The following is an 18023-nucleotide window of genomic DNA, read 5'->3' on the forward strand; positions in this document are numbered from 1 at the left end:
TCTTCTCCTAACACTCTCTTCTCTCTAGGTTTTTGTGACACACTTCTCTCCTGGTTCTCCTCCTACCAATCTGACTGATTCTTCCTCCAGGTCATACCTGCTAATCATGGGTGTTTCCCAAAGTTTTGGTCCTGGGCTCTTCTCTCTTCTCCCTCTACCATGGATTCAACTATTTCATCAAGCTACCATGGATTCAACTATCATCTCTATGAAGATGATTCGATCGATTTATTTATCTCTGACCTCTCTCCTGATTTCCATGGTCAGATCTGCCATTGTCTGTTGGACATCACGAGCTAAATGTCCATCAACATCTTCAAGTCAACATGTCCAAAACTGACTCATTATCTCCCCGCCCCAAAAAAACCCTCCCCTAATCCTAACTTCCTTATTACTATCAAGGATACCATCATCCTCTCAGGCGCCCAGGCTCACACCTAGGGTCATCCTCAACTCCTTGCTCTCCCCAACCCCCCACAGCCAGTCTTTTGCCAAGTGCCATCATTTCTATCTCTGTAATACCTCGTTTACGCACCCCTCTCCTCTAACACTGCCACCCCCGGGCAGGCTCTTATGTCCTTGTTTCTGGACTATTGCGATATCCCTCTGGTTGGTCTTTCCCACCCCAGCCTATTTAGCATCAAACTGATCTTCCTAAAGCTCAGATATAACCATATCACTCCCCTCCCTAGTCAACTCCAATGGCTCCCCATTTTCTCCAGAATCAAATATAAAATCCTGTCTGACTTTTAATGCCCTAGATAAACTGGCCCGTCTTCTTACCTTCCTCTCCACTCCCCAAGCCTTCTGTGACCTAGTGACACTAGGGGTCCTTCCCACTCCATTTGCCACTCCCAAGATTTCCATTTGCTGACCCTCATCTCTGGAGTTCTCTCTTTCATCTCCACCCCTTTGCTTTCCCAGATTTTTTCAAGTCTCAGTTAAAGTTCCACTTTCTACAAGAAGCCTTGCACTGCCGCGTTCCCCCTAGGCCTCTTCCTGGGCCGGGGGTCGCGGGCAGTCCTCCCCGGGGGACCTCTTCTGCTCCTACACCGAGCCTTCGGTCGTCACCGGCCGGCCTGGCCTCCACCCAGACCGGAATTCACCAGACAGAACGCCAGAGGATCTCGCTCACGGTCTTTATTGGTACATCTTCCACGGCGACTGCTCGACTCGACTCTCCTCTCTTCCCCTATCCCCGTACATTATATAACCTATTGCAGCCAATCCAGTGGCGAGAGCTATAACATTGCCTTATATGGACGGGCTTCATCCTAAGCCGGCACCGCCCAGCGATATACCCGGAAAAGCGTTATACCCGGAAAGCTGTAGTCCCTGCCCCACCCTCCACCCAGCCCTAAGCGGCGTCCCACCCCCACCCAAATCCCAACATTGCACAGCCCTCCTCAATCTCTGTGCCTTCCTTCTGAGTTTGTCTCCCATTTATCCTATATAGATCCCATTCTTTACTTATCTATCTGCCTTTCTCCCTCGTTAATCTGTGAACTCCTTGAGAGCAGGGATTGGGGTTTGGAGTTTTTGGATGGTTTTTGGCTTTCTTTGTATCCCCAGGGCTTAACACAGTGCCTGGCTTGCAGTGGGCACTTAATAAATGCTTGTTCAACTGATATTTTTCCATTTATTTAGATCTGACTTTATTCGTGTGAAAAGTGTTTCATAGTTATGTTCATATAGGCCCTGGGTTTGTCTTGGCAAATAGACTCCCAAATATTTTATAGTGTCTACAGTAACTTTGAATGGAATTTCTCTTTCTATCTCTTGCTTTCTATCTAAATAAATGGAAAAATATCAGTCGCTCATGGTTAGGCTGAGCTAATATAATAAAAATGACAATTTTACCTAAATTAATCTATCTATTCAGTGCCATACCAATCGAACTACCAAAAAATTATTTTACTGAGCTGGACAAAATTATAACAAAATTCATCTGGAAAAACAAGAGGTATAGAATATCTAGGGTATTAATGAAAAGAAATGCTAGAGAAGATGGCCTAGCCATACCAGATATTAAACTGTACTACAGAGCAGCAGTCATCAAAACTACCTGGTACTGACTAAGAAACAGAGGTGTGGATCAGTGGAATAGGATAGGAATACAAGATGGAGAAGTCAACAACTATAGCAATCTACTCTTCGATAAACCCAAAGAGAGCAGCTTCTGGGCTAATAATTCACTATTTCACAAAAACTGTTGGGAAAATTGGAAAATGGTAGGGCAGAAACTGGGCATAGACCAATATCTTACACCATATACCAAAATAAAGTCAAAATGGGTTCATGACTTAGGAGTAAAGGCTGATACTATAAGTAATTTGGGAAAGCAAGGAATAGTTTACTTATCAGATTTGTGGAAAAGTAAAGAATTCATGACCCAACAAGAGATAGAGAGCATTACAAAATGCAAGATGGATAATTTTGATTATGTTAAATTGAAAGGTTTTTGTACAAAAAAAAGCCAATGCAACAAAAATTAGGAGGGAAGCAGAAAACTGGGAGAAAATCTTTACAACTAGTATCTCTGCTAAAGGCCTCATTTCTAAAATATACAGGGAACCGAGCCAAATAGATAGGAGTACAAGCCATTCCCCAATTGAGAAATGGTCAAAGGATATGAACAGGCAGTTTTCAGAAGAAGAAATTAAAGCTATCTATAGGCATATGAAAAAATGCTCTAAATCACTACTGATTAGAGAAATGCAAATCAAAACAACTCTTAGATACCACATCTCTCCTGTCAGATTGGCTAAAATAACAAAATAGGAAAATGATAAATGCTGGAGAGGATGTGGGAAAATTGGAACATTGTTACATTGCTGGTGGAGTTGTGAGATAACCCAGCCATTTCGGAGAGTAATTTGGAACTACGCCCAAAGGGCCACAGGAATGTTCATACCCTTTGACCCAGCAATACCACTTCTAGGGTTGTATCCCAAAGAAATCACACAAGCGAGAAAAGGACCCATACGTACAAAAATATTTATAGCGGCTCTTTTTGTGGTAGCTAAGAATTGGAAATCAAAGGGATGCCCATCAATTGGGGAATGGCTGAACAAGCTGTGGTATATGAGGGTAATGGAATACTATTGTGCCATAAGAAATGGGGATGATACAGACTTCGTAACAACCTGGAAAAACCTACACGACATAATGCTGAGTGAGCGGAGCAGAGCCAGGAGAACACTGTACACAACCACAGATATATGGATTCCGTGATGACCAAACCTAACAGACTTCGCTCTTCTCAGCAACACAAGGTGCAAGGATAACTCCAAAGGACTCGTGATGGAGAATGCTATCTTCATCCAGAGAAAAAACTGTGAAGTTTGAATGCAGATTGAGGCACACTTCATGCTCGCCTTTTTCTCTTCTCTTTTGTTTTTGTTTTTGGGTTTTTTTGGGGGGTTCTGTTTCTTCTTTCTCATGATTCATTCCATTGGTCATAATTCTTCTCCGCAACTTGACTAGTGTATAAATTAATTCAATGCGAAGTTATACGTGGTAGTTATATGAGATTCCATGCCGTCTTGGGGAGGGAGGGGGGAGGGAGGGGAGAAAATCTGGAACTCAAAATTATGTAGAACCGTCTGTTGTAAACTAAAACTAAAAATAAATAATAATTTAAAAAATGCTTGTTCAATAACTGACTGATTTTTTAAGATCAACTCATAAGCCCTGTGATTCCCTGACACTTACCTGGCCATCGCTCCCCTCCACATATTGGTTCCCTCTATTAGAACACATGTTCCTAAAGAGCAGGAACTGGCTACTTTTTTATTTGTGTTCCCAGCACGTAATACAGTGCCTGGCATACCATAAGTGCCTAATAAATGCTTTTTCATTCTTTCAATCCACAAGTATTTCTTAAGTACCTATGATGTGGTAGGTGCCAGAGACACAAACAATGAAATCATTCTAGCACTCAAGGAGCCTCTATTCTCTCTGTATATACCAGCAAGAGAAACAAATGGTGCCCCCACATGGCCCCATCCACTGCCTGGGGCCCCACAGCAGAAGACTCAATATGGCAGACCCAACTCACAACAGGAGCTCTCAGTAGCAAAGGGCCATTCCAGCTCTGGGATTCCATTGGTGACTTAGGAGCCTCCTGGGTAGACCATCTCCTCCCCTACTGAGGCTACAGAACAGGAAATCCTAAATTCTTCACCTCCTGTTTTACTGTGTTTTTTTCAAAACTGGAGAAAATTGTCCGGTGCTGAAGTTAGCAGGAATAATTGATGCCAGTGACAAGGTGAGAGAAGCCACAAACCAAAAGGCTGTTTGGTAAGCATCCTTCCCCATCCCATTCCCTTTCTCTTAACTGATCTTGAGAAAGAACCCCCAATTTAAACAGAAGGCCTCTTAATTGAGTAACAAGATTTGTAAAAAGTCAGCACACTCCCTGGCACATAGTAAGATCTTAAAAATGTTTTTTTTTTCCATTCCAGTAGCATTTAAACTCAACATTATGTCATAAACATGGCTCATCCTCTGATGCCAGAGTGAACTACTCCAATGTCCCAGGTAATAAATGAATTAAGGGAGATGAGGGGGAGAGAGGAAGGCCCACAGTAAGAGAGTATTCTGGTACTCCTGAAATCCATTCCCTTTGGCTGATGACAAGCTCCATTTCAATTTTCTTCATTCACTATTCAGGACTAATGACACTTTACTTGGAAAATTCTTTTATATTCTTAGAAGAAAGTTTTTCTATTAGTGATGTTTTGTGTTGTGTTCAAAACATCTCAGCAGACATTGAACCTGAGGGAGGACGAAGAGGGCCGTGGCTACAGAAGAATAATTCAACAGCTTCAAATTCTTGAAAAAATTAGAAAATTATTTCCAATATCACCACTATTTTTCATCTGTTTTTCATGAGTCAGTTTGGCAGTTTGGGAAAATGACTTTTCCGTGGTCACAAGCTACTCACAAAAGGCAACACAAGGCGGGCAATTGAGGAGGCAGAGGCAGCAGCGAGGCATCAAAGCCAGGGAGAGGGTGGCACTGCCAGGAGGACAGAGCGCACAAAGCAGCTCTTCACTGACCAGACACATCTGTTTTAAAACCAAGAAACTCCCATCAGTCAAAAGAGCAGACGTCAAGAGCTAGAAGCAATTGAGATTCTGGGCTTTATTGAAAGGTCTCCCCACTCACTGCCGGGCTTAAGGAGATCCCCAGCACAGGCTGGACTTCCAAAAGAACTTGCATGTGTGACTGCTCCACTTGCCCTGAAGGCTATTCTAGGGAATTGTGCGTGCAAGCGCTGATGGGTGTGATGGGTGAGGGCCGGAATTCTTGGGATATGATGCCAGGCAGTTTGGAATTTATCTGCAATGTTTTGAGGTCCTGAGATAAACAAGCAGGGGCTTTCATTTTTACTGCCCAGAAGAGTGACTTTGAAACTAGGAAGATAGTTCAAGGAAAAGGCCTACAGTCAGCTTATTCTGAACACAATCACAACATCTGACAGGCTTATTTGGAGCCAAGGATGAAGACAACATATTACTTTTCCCTCAAATATCTAAGTTTGACCTGCATCTACCTATTCTTTCAGTAAAACTAGCAAAAGGGAAAACCCACTGAGTCAACAAAAAGGCCTCTCTTTCTCACACCCAGACAAATTCAGACAACTTTTCCTTGGCCAGTTTTGCTAACCTCCTGCTACTATAACCAGCACAAATTTTGGTGACCTTTTCTCCCAGCCCCTTGCCATTCAACTACCTTCATTTAAATGAAGTGTTGCAGAGACAAGATATTCTCTCTTCTGAGAAACGAAAAGGTCTTTGAAGAACACCTCCTGGGGTGAGAGATTAACGAAGTTCGTACTTCCCCTTCTCCTGATGGTTCATTTCATGACTCTGGCATACATCCTTTATGGTCATAAGAGGCAGAACGGATTGGTGGAAAGAACAGTGACATTGGGTAAGGAGACTTGGAATTTCATACTTAATAAGTATGCATAAGTAAACTCTGTGACCCTCAGTTTTCTCATCCCTAAAATGGATATAATAATTCTGGAATTTCCTACTTCAAAGGGCTGTCAAGAAGAAAGCAAAATTCTACATAAATATAAGGTGTTCTATCCTTTTAAAAAAATCAGAAAGCCCTACCTCGTGGAGATAAGTTAGTCTCACTTGGCATCCAGTAGTTAAAGCCACTTAGGCATCACTGTTCCCTGTTACTACCTTCATAAGGGTGCGCACAGCACATGGGAAATGCCAAGGACAATTCTCCAAATCTCAGTAGACAAAGAGAGTTAAGGTTTTCTCCCAGACTGCGCTATGGAGAGAAATCTCTGAAGAAAACAGTACTGAACTCAGAACCAAGAGACAGATTTCAGCCCCCAACTGAAAAACAACCCATTAAGTGGCCTCTGAGACAGTCTTTATTTCACTTTTCCCATTTACAATTTATAAGAAGGGAGAGCTCTCTCTGATGAGAGCTGTAGAAATGCCAGCTTTGGGGAGCACTTCGATGCCCCTTCAGGCGAACCCTCTAGGCAACAAGCAAGGAGGCCCTGGCCTAGCCAGACAGTGTCTCTAACCCCAAGGACAATGAGGGCACTTCCTTAACCACTCCCCAGCTCACCGATTCACAACATTTCTTAACTGGAAGCAGTTTCTGTGACGAAGTATCGTCATGCCTTCCGTATCTCAGGGGTTAGGAGTGGTTCCTAGCCCTCAATCTAGAAAACGAGTAAAAAAAACTAGCCCTCAATCTAGAAAACGAGTAAAATATGTTTATAGTATACAATACTATACATATATTTTATGCATCTCTGAGTTTCAAAACTTTTTCTGTGTCATCTGCTGCTTCTACAAAACCCATTTATCATGACAACCCACGATATATTGAAACCAAGATGGGGAAAGTCTCGATGTAGAAGGCATGACTGTACTGCAATACAATAAACGTGACAAGTAGTCATCCAGCCTGTGCTTAGAGCTCCAATGAGGGGAGGCCATGGGTCTTCGAAGTAGGCTTGCTTAGAAGCTGTTATTTTACTGATCTTTTAGCACGCTACCTGAATACGCCCCCCAACTCTAAAAAGGAGCACTTGCTTTCATTCCTTTATTCCCCCACTGACCCCTGAATACAACAGGGATTGGCTGCATTGCGAAAGGCCATCAGAAGGAGTGTGGTGTAGTGGGGAAAACCCAGTGCATTTGGAGTTGGAGGACCTAGCCTTCAATTGGCAGCTCTCTTCATGAAAATGATTCTTTTTTCTGTGCCTCAGTTTCTTCATTTATACAACAAGATGACAACTTACAAGGACCCGAGCTCTAAATATATGGTCCTCTATGGTCCATGGAGTCACAAAGTATCAGACACGACCGAGCGACTTAACAACAGTGATCCGAAGAGGCCCTTCCAGCTCTAACTTCTATGAGCCTAAGCTATCTTCTCTGGAATAATAAGCCAAAAAGGCAGCCATCTCAAGCTCTCTCCCCTCCCAGAGATTCCCAGGAAGAAACAACATCATGGCTAAAATGAGCTTGGTATTTGCTTGAGAAGTGCCAAATCTATGAGCCTCCCAATGTCTAACTCTGTATCAGTCAAGACCTAACCCTTCTTCCAGGCCTACGTCACTGTGTTCATTTCCTTCTAGTCCACACATGCAGCATGACACCATCACTCCAACAAACTGAAACGTCTTCCTCTGTATTTCTATCACCTGCTTTATGATATTGGTGTTGACAACTCCATGAACACTAACATTTGTAACGGGGCATTGGAATCTATCATATTTCATTGTCGCTCACAAAACATTTCCATCATCCACTTCACTACATATGTAGGTTGTACAGATTTTTAAGGTAACTTTGAGAAAACTGAAAAAAATTTTTTCTAAGAACTTAGTGATTAAAAAAATCTGGAATTTTTTCCAACTCTTCTCTTTTGTCCTTTTAAATGCCCAAAGTGGCTTCTTCTTTTCCCTTTTCATGCATATACAATTAGGCATCTGATGGTAAGAGAGCCTTCCAATCTCCTACCATCCAGAACAGACTCTTCCTTTAATTCTCCCCAAATATCAGCTCCAATTCTATCATCCTCACCCGTAGTTCAGTCACATCTGCTCCTTCTACCTTTGCTCGTAGAGGCAAAGGTAATTAAGATATCGTAATGTAAAATATCTGTGGGAGGAACTTGAGAGAGGCTGTGCTGATCTGTTGTCAGCCAACTAACTGCTAGCCAGAAAGAGCTCCCCACAACTGCATCCAGAGGAGCCCTCAAAGAAGAAAACACTCAGTCAGGTCGGAAACAAACCTCCAAAGCCTCCCTGTCCACTCCTGCAGGCTGCACTAGGCAAGGCTGAGGGAGAGGAAGGAAGACAAAATTCAATGGGGAAAAGACTTGGGAGGAAAGGGAAGGCACTGCCTCCCCAGGCAGTTCAGGCCACTTTGGGACCACTCTCATTGGCAAGACTCCAAGCCTGGGCCACTCCTTTGAATTCATGGCCCCTGAGTCAAACAGAGCACAGTTAAGACGTTCATCTAAAACAAACAAAAATTTTCCATGCAAATAAGGCTCAACAGGCGCGTCCAAAAGCTCAAGAACACTAGAGCGTACTGGCCACTACCGTCCAACCGTGCCTTTCCTGAAGAAGAAAGTGATAACGGCCTTCTGCAGCAGCAGCAGCAAACAACTCACTGGAGAAAGATGCAGTAGCAAAGCCGACCCCAAGGGCTACAAACTGAAGTTGGATACGACAATGCCACCAAATTAACCGAGGACAATATTACTGCCTCACATTTTCCCACACTACAGTTTTTTAATGACAAAACAATACTTTGATAAGCAGTAAGAAAACCAATCTCATAAGGAATAAGGAATATGTACCACATTAAAATAATAAAAATTACTTAAGCCCGAGGAATATGATACTATTCAATTCTATAAATCAAATTATAGGGAAAAGAATGTGCTGCCCTTCTCCCTCACTAGCACGTTCACCCAAATCCTAGAAAAACTGTATTGTTCCAGGATTTTACCCCACTGATTTCCTTTGACTCTACAAAAATGCTGGTAGGATGAAGGGCAGAGAGCAGAGGAGAACGGCTTGACTCCTGCCTCTGACACTTCCCAGTCACCAGCCCAAGGCTAAGTCACAGATTTAGAGCCACTAGGGACCCCAGAGGGCCCCTAGTACAACAGCACCCTCATCTTCTAGGTAAGGAAGCTAGGAGCATTCCTTAGAGAGGCCAGGACCCCACCCCAAGTCCTCAGTTTCTAAACCCAGCAGTCTCTGCTGCACCTCACGCCCTCCTACTTCACCTCTCAGAGTCTTTTTCCTCATGTGTAAAATAACTAATAAATGCCTAGAGTTGTGAGTCTAGAATGGACGCTGTTTGTTGTTGAGTCATGACCCCATTTGGGGTTTCCTCAGCAGGAATGCTGGAGGGGTTGGCCATCTCCTTCTCCAGCTCATTTTACAGATGAGGAAACTGAGGCTAACAGGGTGAAGCGACTTGCCCAGTGCTACACATTAGTAAATGCCTGAGGCCGGACCTGAACTCAAAGAGAGAAGTCTTCTTGATTATGAGTCCAGTGCTCTGTGCACTACAGGCCGCCTTGCTGCCCCTAAATACGCCATATATATGAAATGTCCATTATTGATTTTAAGGGAAAGAAAATATGATTTTTCATTGCGACTCAACCTGACTCCCCCCAAAACAAAACCTGAACTTTTTTTTTTTGCTTTTTTTTGGGGGGGGCAGGGCAATTGGGGTTAAGTGACTTGCCCAAGGTCACACAGCTAGTACATGTGTCAAGTGTCTGAGGCCGGATTTGAACTCTGGTCCTCCCGACTCCAGGGCTGGTGCTCTACTCACTGCACCACCTAGCTGCCCCTAAATCTGAACGTGTTACTGTAAAACCTTGTTCATTCCTCTCCCCCGGATGCTCCCCCCTCCCTGGGTTTTCCTCTGTCCTGATTCTTCTCCCTTCTCAGGTTCTTGGGAGAGGCTCCTTGTTCACCATCCATCACACACAGACAGCCTCTAAGTGGGGAGGTTGCCCAGGGTTCTATACTAGGCCTGTTCTCTTCCCCCTCAGTGACCTCATCAGCTGCTCCAGGCTTAATTCTGATCTCCATACCAAGGCTCCCAGATCTCCATCTCCAGCACCAGACTCCCGTGAAATTCAAACCCACGTCAAAAACTGCCCATTGGACACTTCAAACTGGATGCCCCCAAAACACCTTAAATTCAACACATGCAAAACAAAATTCATTATCTCTTTGTCACAGACACAGCCCTCTTCCAAACTTCCTTATTTCTGTCCAAAGCCCACATCTAGTCTCCCGGGTCACAGCCTCAGCTTCATCCTCAACTCCTGGGTCTCGGTCATCCCACGTACCCAATAAGTTGCCAAATCTGCTACATCTACAATATCTCTTGCATCTGCCTCCTCTCTGCTTACAGCCTTCGTCACCTCTCAACAACCTCCGAATCCGTCTCCCTGCCCCAAGTCTCTCCCACTTCAGTCTAACCTACACACTATAGATGCCAACGTAATTTTCCTAAGGCACAGATCTGACCGGTTCAACTCCAGCAGCTCCCAAATGCAGCTCCACAGAGGAGCTTTTAAAGCCCTTCCCAAAGTGGCCCCAACCTATCTCCCAGCCTTGGCATACATTCCTGCCCCTCCATATTCTGCAGCCCAGCCATCTGGCTGGTCTCTATTCCTCACACATAGTACTACTCCATTTCCCACCCACAACTGCCCCCCATGCCAGGAATACAGTCGTTCTCACTCCGTGCTCACAAAGTCTTTTTCCTCCTTCATGACACAGATCATGTATCACACGCGTAAAGCTTTTCTTGATATCGCCCCCAACTTCAAGTGCCTTCTCTCCTCCATTATCTATGTTGTAGGTATCTATTTATTTTCTTTATAAGAAGAGCCAATATTTCCACAGCACTTTACAGATATCACCTGCTTTGATCCAAACAATGATCCTGTGAGGGAAGAGCTGTCATTATCCTCATTTAACAAATCAAAACTTGGAGGTTCAGTCAGATGGAGGAATTTGCCCAGGATCATACAGCTGGTAAGGGTGTGAAGCAAAATTTGAACTCAGCTCTTCCTGACACCCACCAAGCCAGGCTGCTGCCTTTACAGTTGCTCTGTATGTGGTTCTATGTGACCTCCTCATTCCCTGGAAGCCTGGGAGCTCCTGGACAGCAGGCTTCATTTCAAAACTTGAATATGTCTAAGCTGAGCCCGCCCCAGTGTCAGGCCCCCATCTGGCCCTTAAGCAATGCTTTTTGGTGATTGAGTGAATCACAAATAAAATGACCCATGAGACCCTGGACAAGTCACTTAGCCTATTCAAGCCTCAGCTTCCCTCATCTTTTAACACGAGGTAATACGGGCCAGGCAATCTTGTAATGTTCTGCCCCAATTTAAACCCTTCTAAAGAGGCTAGGGAGGCTCACTACAGGCATCCTTGTTTAAAAAAACCTAACCACAAAGTCAAGCTCAGTGTAACAAAGACCAGGATTTGATGCTCTCTGCTTTCAATCCCTCAAACAGGTACCCCTTTGCCAGTGTCATACTCCATTCACAAAGGCCAACCAGAGCTTCTGTAGGACTGAGGAGACTCAAGAACTGCTGGTGCCCCCAAATTAGCCGGTACCTTGCTGCCAAGCCAGCCATTAAACAAAGGATGAAATGAGAAGGGGTTATTGGTTTAATGAAAGGATTCTAAATAGACTTCCTTTAAATAGAAATTCCATTGGTGTTCTAAAAGCATGATCAATTAAATGACATATTTTTCATAAACATTTATTGTATAAAACAAGATACAACTGTATTTACATGGCCATATCCCCCTCTCCTAAGCCTACCATACCTCCATAGGGCCAACTGGTATAAACAGTACAACACACTAGAATGGGGCGATCCATAAGAAACAAATAATTCTGGCAATACCATAAGTAGACAAAAATGTATCCAAGGGACACAAGCTATTTCTCTTCACCCCCTTCTTATGGGATAAGAAAGCAAAACAAGCCCAGTGTTATAGGGTTAGGGGCAAACCAAAACATAACAATATCTCCAGAATTAGGACTTAGAAGAAGACCAAGAAAGAGACCGTATCATCAAAAAAATATACTGATGTTAGAAAACACATATGACATCCTATTATCCAAAACCACATAACTGCTGGGAAGGTTCTGTAAACCATTCAATTTAATATTTAATGACTACAGGACAGAAAGAAGGAAACCTCTATTTCTACACATTAAAACTCTGCCAGGATTTTTTAAAAAAAAGTAAGAAAGAGCAGGGTTATGAAGAGAGGACCCCTCTGTCTGCTAAGGAGAACAGGCCATGCTCTTGGATGCTCTGTCATGCCCATTCTAGGGCATGGGAATCCAGTTAGCTGGGCTTCTGTGTTACTTGTGATATAGCCAAGCCTGGGAAATGAATCACTCAGTCCTATTAGGCCACGCAGAAATCACTGCATCAAAGCCGTTGGCAGAGCGCCCTCCTCCCCAGCCCACTGGCATCCGGGAGAAGCCTGAAGCTTCAGGACTAAGGCTATTGGCCAGTTTGCTCCCCTCGCTCTCAGTTTTCCCTCACAAAACCTACCCCAGAAATCTATAGCATGTGTTTCCCCACTACCAGAAAAAAAATTACATAAAAAGGGAAAGGTCGTATCAAAAGACTTCCCAGATCTCTCTGAAGCCACAAATACAGCCTTAAAATGTTTTATTCCTAATGATCCCAAAGGAGCAGGGAAAGTCTATTGCTCTAAGTTAAAGTTGTGGGCGATGGGATGCTCCTCCTGTGTTGAATCAATGCTCCCACGTAGACAGATGGAAGACCCTTACACAGCAGTCTGCACAGAGTTAGGCTCTCTGTGAATAGTCCTTAACTAATATAAGGACATCTGGATTTACAAAAAAGGACAGTTAGAGAGTGATTATGAGGAAAGGAAATGGGTTTCTAATGCCTGTAAGAAGAACAAATCTTTCTGGTGTAGGGATCAAGGTCTGTGTTTGGAGTCAAAGAACTCAAGTTTGACTCCCACCCATCTGACCTTGAACTTTGCACTCATCCTCTGGGGCCTCCTTCTCTCTATACTAGAGGCACAAGTCACAAGGCTTCCCCAGTCACCAGATTTCATTTTCTTTCTGTTCTTAAATCACCTTATCCCAGCATGTATACACACAGGGAAGCAGACTGATGTTAAAAAAAGGACTAGACCGGATGTCATTACACTTTAATTCAAGTCTTGCCGTTCCCTCTTACAAGCCACACAACTTTCCCCTGTCTGGGCCCTTTTGTCACCTGCAGGTTGGGGGGTTTTGACTAAGACTTTCCCTTCCAATTCCAAAAAAAGACCTGATGTCTTCACTTCCTCCAAGACTATGTGCAAGTTTCTTACCCTAATTGGTTGGTCACGGTTCCTCATTTGTAAGACGAGGTTTCGCTATAATATCACAGAGCTGTCATCCTAGGGTCTACCATCTGTGGTCCATGAACATGGAAGCATCTTTTTTTTTCACTAAACCCTAACTGAAATTTAGCATTTTCTTCAATTATTTAAAAACAGTATTTAAAATTGTCATTACACACACACACACACACACCGATTTAAAACCATGGAGGGGGCCACTAGCTTCACCAGACACAAGGGGGCCGACGCACAAAAAACCTCAAGAATACCTGCGCTACATGCTCTGTCTCTTATATTGACAAATGGGCCCTGAGGGGGAGGTGGCATCCTGAGGATCCCAGAAAGAGAACCTTAGAGTGAGAAAACTGAGGCCCAGAGAGGGGAAGTTAATAGTAACTAGCATTTAGATAGCGCTTTAAGGTTTGCAAAGCGCTTTACAAACATCATTTCGTTTTTGCACCCTGGGAAGCAGGTGGGATTACTGTTTACAGCTGAGGAAACTGAGGCACAGAGGTTAAGTACCTTGCCCAGAGTCAGGAGGCCAGCAAGGGCCAGAAGCCGGGTCTGAACTCGGGATTTCAGGGTTCCAGGTGCAGCGGTCTACCCCCTGCGCCCCGCAGTTGGCCCCGTAAGGGGCCTGCCCAAGGTCACCCCGCAGAATGGGGCAGGCCTGGGGCTCAGGGCAGCGCCGCGGCCCCTTCGGGCACCGGCCAGCTCCGAGCTCCCAGCGGGGCAGCACAAGATGAAATGGACCAGGTAGGGAAAGCGCTACCCAGATCACAACCAGCTGTCAGTGTCACTGCCTCCTCGCGACCAATCCCAGAGCCCGGAGCCGCCCCTGCGCCCGCCCCCGTCCCTGCCGGCCCCCGCCCGCCTCCCTCCGGGGGCCACACACCCCCAGGGAGCATGCGCACTCGCCGCCGGGCCGCGGATTCCCCAGAGGACGCGCTCACCGCCTTAGCGGGTCCGGGACGGGCGCAGTTACGGAGGCCACCAACGCGGGGCTCGGCAGGAGTGCCCCGCCGCCGAGCCCGACCACTCCGGCGGCAGAGGCTGCGGCGGCGACGGCGGCAGCCAGGGCTCCCTTCCCCTGCCCGGGCGCGCCGCCGGCAACGCCGTCCTGGGGCATCTTCGCGCCCCCCGCCTGGCCCTTCGCACCCTTCCACCCACCCCAGGCGGAGACCCGGAGAGACTGAGCTGGCGACGCGGCCGGCTCGGCGAGCCGCTCCGGGGCCCGCCCCCTCCGCGCCCGCCGGCCAATCAGAGGCGGGGACGCGCCGAGCGCGGGAAGCCTGATAGGTGGGAGAAGAAGGCGGAGAGAGGAGCTCGAGCCCCCGGGGAGGGAGGGGGCATCGCGCTGCGGAGTCCCGGGAGCCCGGCGGGCGCGTGGCCCTGGTAACTGACACGGCCCCGCCCCTGCCGCCCTCCTGCCACGTCCGAGGCTGGGCTCGCGGCCGGGCCGGCCTCCGGGGGGGCTTCTCTCCCAGGCCGAGGAGCCGCTGGCGGAAGGGGGGCCTGGGGCCAGGCGCTGGTGCTTCTCTTGGAGCTTTACATAATAGCCGGCTGTTGAAACGTGACCTCATCGGATCCTCCCTACGAGCGGGCGCTCTTATCGCCCATTTTACAGGATGGGAAACTGAGGCAGACGTGCCCAGGGCCACCCAGCCGGGCGCTGTCTGAGGCAGGATGTCGGTCCTGTGCTCTACCCACTAAACCACCGTGCTGCTTGACTGCGAAAAGCTGAATCCTAAATAATGCCCATTGCACCCCAAAACAGCCACTCCTGAATTGTGTCTGAGCTAAGCCGCATTCTGCGGTCCTGCGTCTTGTCGAGCCCCCACCTCGGCCTCCGAAAAGGAAGCTGTGTCTGGTTTTCACCAAGTGGAAGTGGAGAGGTGCAAGTGAAAGGCATCGTCCTCGTGGCAGGAAACTGTCCTCCCCACATTTTAGGCACAAACCTGCCAGAAACATAATCATTCTAATCTACCCCTCATTTTTTTTTTTTTGGCTTAAAATCCGTCCTGCCAAGGCCGCTTCGTGCCCTTGGAAATCTCTCTTAACATAAGCTATTTCGAAGCTACAATTTATAGCATCCGTGAAAGATTTCACAGTCAAGACTGAGCAGGGGTTCGGAATTTTAGTTGTTTGCTTTCATCAAACGGAACAAGTCAAAAACGTCAGCAAAGCCTAAAGGATGATTTCCTACACTACCCTATACCGTTAATAATAGTGATACAGCTGGCGTTTGTATAGCGATCTCAGATCCTCTGAAGTGGGTGCCATCATCATCATCATCGTCATCATCGCTACCAATTTAGAGGAGGCTGAATGACTTTCCTAAGGTGGGGTTTGAAGTGGGATTTGAATTCATGACTTCCTATTTCCAAGTCTCCACTGACCTTGCCACTGACCTTGGCTCTTTGGTGGAGGTGGGCAATGAACTTCACTAGATTAAGGCATTTCTCATCTAAGTCTGGTCACCACCCTTTTACAAACTCTCCTAATAAAAAAAAATGGTGGTTGTTTCGTTGTTTCAGTCATGTCCGACTCTTCGTGACCCTATTTGGGGTTTTCTTGGCAAAGATACTAGAGTGATTTGCCATTTCCTTCTCCAGCTCATTTGAGAAAACTGAGGCAAACAGAGTTAATTGACTTGCCCAGGGTCACATAGCTAGTGAGTGTCTGAGACTGGATTTGAATTCAGGAAGATGAGTCTTCCTTCAGCCCCAGCCCTCTATCCACTGGAGTAGTGGGAGGGAGAGAATTTTTAGTAAAGGAAATTGTTTCCTAGAAATCTGATTAAGAATTGGTATGATTTCCTGCATTCAGGTTTGCCCAGAAAGGACTTCAGACTGGAGAAATATTTATTTCAATATGCTTCAACATAATGAACCCTCAAAAAGAATGATTGCTTAGATATGTCCATAAAGGTGATGATAACTAGAATTTATTCAGTACTTTGCATACATTATCCCATTTAATCCACACCACAGCCTTATCAGGTGGGTGCTATTATTCTGTTACATAATTTATGTTACAAAATCTCAGTTGGGCCCTCATTGCTGCAAGGTAATTTTTTTACACCTGTTTATTTAATTCACCCTCCCCCAGTCCTCTCAGCTGAGAACCTGGCCTCCTATATCACTGTGAAAATTGGGACCACTCACAAGGAGCGTATTCTCATCCCCTCCTCCTCATCTCCCATCACTCTGATGCCTTCCTCTCCTCCAGTCCCCTGATGAGGTGGTCCTTCTTGCTAAGACTAAGCCCTCTGCCTACACCAGTGAGCTGACTCTGTCCCATCTTCTCCAGCAGATTCTCCCCTCTCTCACTAACCTTCATTCTCCTCCTGTCTCCTTACTGGCTGCCTCCCTGCTGCCTGTGCACGTGCCCAGGTCTCCCCCATCCTTAAAAAAAAAAAACCCTGCCTTGATCCATCTATCTCTGCTAGTTAACAGCCCATGTCTTTCCTCCACTTTGTGGCCATCTACAATTGGTGTTTCCCCTTCATTTCCTCCGATCTCTTCTGACTTCTCTGTTCCGCTGAACCTGCTCTCTCCAAAGCCTCCAGTGACCCTGGAAGTGCCAGATCTGATGCTTTTTCGCAGTCCTTCATCCTGCTGGGCCTCTTTGCACCATTTGACAGGGTGGAAAACCCCTTATCCTAGGATTCTGTCCTATCCCGAGATTTTAGGAACCTTTGGATTCTCCTTCTGCCTTTCTGGCCCTGCCTTCCCAGTCACCCAACTGGATCATCATCCTCAACTGTGGGTATACCCATGGCTCTGTCCTGGGCCCCTTTATCTCCTCTCTCTATATTTTCTTGGTGGCTTCATAAAGTCCCATGAGTTAAATTATCTCTATATGGATGACTCAGAAATCTATGTCTCTCTCCTGTGCTCTAGTCTTTTTTTTTTTTTGGATGCAATCAGGGGCTAAGTGACATGCCCAGGGTCACACAGCGGGTAAGTATCTCAGGCTGGATTTGAATTCAGGTCCTCCTAACTCCAGGCCACTGTACCACCTAGCTGCCCCTCCTGTGTCTTTCATCACCAACTGCTTGCAGGACATTTCAAAGTAGACCTCCAGTAGGCCATATAAAACACATGTCCAAAGAAATTAAAGATATCTATAGGCATATGAAAAAATGCTCTAAATCACTTGTTTACAGAAATGCAAATCAAAACAACTCTTAGGTACCACATCTCTCCTGTCAGATTGGCTAAAATAACAAAACAGGAAAATGATAAATGCTGGAAAGGATGTGGGAAAATTGGAACACTGTTACATTGCTGGTGGAGTTGTGAAGGGATCCAGCCATTCTGGAGAGCAATTTGGAACTATACCCAAAGGGCTATAAAATGTGCATACCCTTTGACCCAGCAATACCACTTCTAGGGCTATATCCCAAAGAGATCACACAAGTTGGAAAGGGATCTGTACGTACAAAAATATCTATAGCTCTTTTTGTAGTAGCAAAGAATAGGAAATCAAGGGGATGCCTGTCAATTGGGGAATGGCTGAACAAGTTGTGGTATATGGATGTAATGGAATACTATTGTGCTATAAGAAATGGGGAAGATACGGACTTCAT

At 45.8% G+C, this 18023-nt stretch overlaps 1 protein-coding gene across 2 annotated transcripts in view; it reads right to left on the reverse strand.

Moving 5' to 3' along the window:
- Positions 1 to 14493, reverse strand: part of ZNF638 (zinc finger protein 638) — a 150058-nt gene extending 135565 nt beyond the window's left edge. The window contains exon 1 of one of the 2 annotated variants that reach the window (XM_036750228.1): positions 14383 to 14493. The gene's annotated coding sequence lies outside the window, so the exon portion shown is untranslated. Of the gene's footprint in view, positions 1 to 13951; positions 13970 to 14382 lie in introns of those variants that run through there. The other variant, XM_036750229.1, reaches the window with a different exon arrangement.
- Between the last annotated feature and the right edge of the window lie 3530 nt (positions 14494 to 18023).

Source organism: Trichosurus vulpecula, chromosome 3 (genome assembly GCF_011100635.1).
Source record: "Trichosurus vulpecula isolate mTriVul1 chromosome 3, mTriVul1.pri, whole genome shotgun sequence".
Classification (NCBI taxonomy): Eukaryota; Metazoa; Chordata; class Mammalia; order Diprotodontia; family Phalangeridae; genus Trichosurus; species Trichosurus vulpecula.